Source organism: Leopardus geoffroyi, chromosome B2, assembly GCF_018350155.1.
Source record: "Leopardus geoffroyi isolate Oge1 chromosome B2, O.geoffroyi_Oge1_pat1.0, whole genome shotgun sequence".
In the NCBI taxonomy this organism is placed as follows: Eukaryota; Metazoa; Chordata; class Mammalia; order Carnivora; family Felidae; genus Leopardus; species Leopardus geoffroyi.
Genome location: NC_059332.1, coordinates 53,892,388 through 53,897,579, shown reverse-complemented (window position 1 = coordinate 53,897,579; position 5,192 = coordinate 53,892,388). Strand labels below are relative to the sequence as shown.

The 5,192-nt window shown below is 41.7% G+C and overlaps 1 pseudogene; it reads right to left on the bottom strand.

Moving 5' to 3' along the window:
* Nucleotides 1-1,775: 1,775 nt before the first annotated feature.
* On the bottom strand, nt 1,776-4,746 carry LOC123609902 (annotated as a pseudogene).
* Between the last annotated feature and the right edge of the window lie 446 nt (nt 4,747-5,192).

Here is a 5,192-nt window from a genome sequence, read left to right as displayed (position 1 = left end):
ATATTTACATGTCTGATCTTTTGAGTTTTTTCCCCCCAGCTTTATTGAGATATAATTTATATAATAGCATTGTGTGAGTTTAAGGTATACAATGTGTTCATTTGATACACTTACATATTGCAAGATAATCACCACAGTAGAATTAGTTAACATTTCCATCACATCACACAATTGTCTTTGTATGTATGTGCATATGGTGAGAACAATTAAGATTCACTCTTAGCAACTTTCAGTAAAAAATACAGTATTGTTAACTGTAATCATCATGCTGTACATTAGATCTCCAGAATTTATTCATTGACATATAAAATTGTAGAAGTTTAAGGTATTCAGTGTGATGGTTTGAAGCATGTATATACTGCAAAATGTTTTCCATGATAAGTTTTTTTAACACATCTATCACCTCATATTTGGTTGTTATGGCGAGAACATTAAGATTCTACTGTCAGAGCAACTTCCAAGTATAAAATACAGTATTGTTAGCTACAGTGACCATGCTGTACCTTAGATCCCTGAAATTTATTCATCTTATAACTAGAAGTATATACCCATTAACCAACATCTCTACATTTCCTCAGTCCCTTGGCCCTTGGCAACTACCATCCAACTCTCTGTTTTTATGAGTTCAGTGTTTCTTAGATTCCACATGTGAGTGAGATCATACGGTATTGTCTTTCTCTGTCTGACTTATGTCACTTAGCATAATTACCCTCAAGATTTATCCATCTTATCACAAATGGCAGGATTTCCTTCTTTCTCATGGCTGAATAATATGCAATTATGTGTATGTCTATACATCTGTATCTATCTCACATCTTTATCCATTCATCTGTTGATAGACACTTCGATTATTTCTATATCTTGGCTATTGTGAATAATGCTGCAATAAACATGGGAGTGCAGATTTCTCTTTGAGATAGTGGTTTCATTTCCTGTGTATATATATATATATATATATACCTAGAGCTGGGATTGCTGGAGCATATGGTAGTTCTATTTTTAATTTTTGGATACTGTTTTTCGTAGTGTCTATACCAATTTACATTCCTACCAACAGTGCACCAGTGTTCCCTTTTCTCCACACTCCATTTCTCTGGCCATTTTTTAATTTAATTTAATTTTTTGTTTCTGAAAGCAAGTTCTGTTTAAGTAGGGGGTTAAATACATTACATAACATTAAAACTGAAGAAAAGTTAAATAAAAAACCAGCGTGTTACTTCACATGACATCGGGTTGCTTTTGCTAGTAAGTTGCAAGGTCTACAGCCAGCTACATGACTGATACATCAGTTTGAAATTTGTTCCCTTGTCAAAAGTTTAACTCTGATAGAAGGTTGGCCTCACATTCTGGTGTTTGGATGTCAATTAGCTACGGATATGACTGGTCAAAAAAACCTTGGTGGCAAGCCAGATGTCCTATCACACTTCACTAGAGAGAAGATGGTGACTCTAAGCCCTGTCTACAGCAGGTCGGAGACACCAGGGATCTTTCTTTGACTACCAAGGACTCCCTCTAGCAGCACGACTGCCACCGACGTCTTACCTCATCCTGTCCTCCCAGCTCTGCTGTGGGCTGTTCGGGTGGTGACATTCTCTTAGGTCAGGAAACTCTGAAGAGGGAGAGCTGATGAGCTTCTGGCCAGATGTAGCCTGCTGTGATCTTGGGGCTCTGGGCTTGACTGAAACATCACATTACTGCTTGGTTTCAGGCCAGATACTGCCAGACGCCTACTGCTTGACCTCTGTTTAAATGAGGGACTTCAAGACTAGACAGCATGGCTCTTTTCAGTTTATCGGATGAAGGAGTTACACTAGTCCAAGTTAAAAGCAGACCCCAAATGGTTACATTATACAAGCTGTGAGGTTTTCAAACTTATGACGTGGGATAGAAGGGAAATTCTACTCATTGCAAGGAAATCCTCACTTAAGCTTCAGTGAGCCAAACGCACTTAAAACCCATGAAACTTCAGCTGGTCGTCCTTAGCCAGTCCAATCTCTGTGAGGGAGGAACTGGCATATATACTTGTACTGGTCTCCCAGTAGCTGAATTACTTCTCCATATTCTGGAAGCTCACTTATAGTACCATTGCAGGCAAATTTCTTCTTAAATGCTTTCATTAGTTTCTTTTTATTTATTTTTTTATTTTTTTAAGTTTATTCATTTTTGAGAGACAGAGAGAGACAGAGCGTGAGTGGGGGAGGGACGGAGGAAAAGGGAGGCACAGAATCTGAAGCAGACTCCAGGCTCCAAGCAGTCAGCACAGAGCCTGATGCGGGCCTTGAACTCACAGACCGCAAGATCATGACCTGAGCCAAAGTTGGTGGCTCAACCGACTGAGCCACCCAGGCACCCCACTAGTTTCTTTTTATCATAATCCTTAGTGATCCCTTAGACAGTACTAGGGGTCTTCCTGTTGTTGCTCTGTTGAATTCCTTTTTAATATAGATTTTTGAATGTTTATTTATTTATTGAGAAAGAGACACACAGAGAGAGAATTCCAAGTGGGCTCCACACCCAGTGCAGAGCTGACAAGTGGCTCTATCCCAGGACCTTAAGATCATGACCTGAGCTGAAATCAAGTCGGTGTCTTACCTGACTGAGCTACCCAGGCACCCCTCTCTGTTGAATTCTGAGGATATAATCCTCAGTGCCAGTAGGAAGCAGATCATCACCCTTACTTGTATCAGTAAAGGGATCAAAAGAGTGAAGGTTTTGGATAGTGGATATTCTATAGGATTCCTTTTCCTCAGTGGAAACAGTGGAAGAATGGTGGGAGAAGGTGGGCGTGGGGATGGAGCCTTGGGAAGCAAAAGGCTCAAGGAGGAGGCTTCTGAGTCCTTGTTGAGCAGTGACTCTGTGACTGGGTCTTTGACCATTTTTTAATTGGTCAGTTTGTTTTTGCTTTGGAGTTGTTTGAGTTCCTTACATATTTTAGAAATGAACCACTTATTAGGTATATGATTAACAAATATCTTCCACCCTTTCTCTGACCCTCTGTAGGTTGCTTTTTCATTTTGTTGATTAGTTCTTTTGCTGTCCAGAAACTTCGTAGTTTGATGTAGTTCCACTCGTTGTTGCTTTTGTTGCTTATGATTTGGTGTCATATCAAAACAATTATTGCTAAGACCAATGTCAGTAGCTTTTTTCCTATATTCTTCCAGGCATTACAGTTTAAGGTCTTAGCTTTCATTTTCGTAAGGTTGTTGAAGATAAGGGTCCAATTTCATTCTTTTGCATGTGAACACCCAGTTTTTCCAACACCATTTACTGAGGAAACTAGCCTTTCTCTGTTGAATATTCTTGCTTCCCTTGTCAAGTATTATGCAAGTGTTTATTTCTGGGCTCTCAATTCTGGTTTTTAAGTCTATGTATCTGTGTTTATGCCAGTACCATACATATGTTTTGATTACTATAGCTTTTTAGTACAGTTTGAAATCAGGAAATGTGATACCTCCAGATTTGTTCTTCTTTCTCAGGATTGCATTGTCTTTTTGAGGTCTTTGGTCCCATATGTATTTTAGGATCACTATTTCTATTTCTGTGAAAACTACCATTGGAATTTCCATAGGGATTACACTAAATTTGTAGATTGCTTTTGTTAGTATGGGCATTTTTTTTTAATATATGAAATTTATTGTCAAATTGGCTTCCATACAACACCCAGTGCTCATCCCAAAAGATGCAGTATGGGCATTTTTTAAAAGTAGCCCTTGCACCAGTGCAGAGCCCGACATGGGGCCCGAACCCATGACCCTGAGATCAAGACCTGAACTGAGATCAAGAGTCGGATGCTTGGGGCGCCTGGGTGGCGCAGTCGGTTAAGCGTCCGACTTCAGCCAGGTCACGATCTCGCGGTCCGTGAGTTCGAGCCCCGCGTCGGGCTCTGGGCTGATGGCTCAGAGCCTGGAGCCTGTTTCAGATTCTGTGTCTCCCTCTCTCTCTGCCCCTCCCCCGTTCATGCTCTGTCTCTCTCTGTCCCAAAAATAAATAAACATTGAAAAGAGTCGGATGCTTAACTGACTGAGCCACTCAGGTGCCCTGGTAGCATGGACATTTTAACAATGTTAATTCTTCTGATCCATGAACATGTGATATCTTTCCATTTATTTGTGTCTTCTTCAATTTCTTTCATTAATGTCTAATATTTTTTGTCTTATAGTTCCTCTCTTAAATTTATTCATAAGTACTGTATTCCTTTTGGTGCTATTGTAAATGGGATTGTTTTCATTATTTCTTTTTCAGAGAGTTCACTGTTAGTGTATAGAAATGCAACTGACTTTTATATGTTCATATTATATCCTGAAACTTTACTGAATTTCTTTAGTCTAACAGTTTTTTTTTGGTGGAGGTTTTTAGGGTTTTTCTTTCTGCACAGATTATGTCATCAGCAAAGATGATTTTATGTCTTCCTTTCTTATTCTGATTTGGGCACACTGAAAGCTGGAGGCCTGCAGCCATGGCCTCAGGGTCTTGGCACTGGTGCACACACTGCATTATAGGCCGGTGATTAGACTTGGTCAGCAGGGTGCAGGTGCACAGCTAGTTGCAAGCAAGCCCAGGAGGGGAGGCCAGTGACATGAGAGGCCTACATCCAGGCCCAGGAGCAGCTGCAAGGGCTTTGGCTCTCCGTCGTGCCCCTGTAGCTGCAGGATCTCCCCACTGGCACGTATACAGCAGAGGAGACTGGTGATGGGATTCAGGGCAAGGGTGTGCAGGTGCACAGCCAGAGCGGCTAGCTTCAAGCATGCACTTGTGAGTGAGGGCCTGCTATAGGGACTGTAGCCTTGCCTTTTGTACTTCTACAGCTGCAGAGGCTGGGGGTTGCTAGTGGGGATTCTAGGCTCTGCTGGGGGTGGGCAGGCTAGGAATTGGAGAGGAATCAGGTGGCTGGAAAGTACCTGTGAGATGAAAACCCTGTAAAATCTGCAGGCGACGTACAGCGACTGTGCTTGTCATTGAGTTTTTCAGTGGCAAAAGCTGCTGGGCTCCTTGGCAAAGCAGGTCACTGGGAACCTCCTGGTGCATGGCTGATACTGGTAGCCCTTGCTCTTCCTTATTCCCGACTGTCTCTCTACATCTAGCTTTGCCGGTGTCTAGGTGGAGTGAGGTAGAAGCTGGTATCTGGAAAGCCTGTAGAAGCTGGTTGATCATCTGCTTTTCCTTTCCCAGCAAGAGAACTTTCTCTAGCTAGC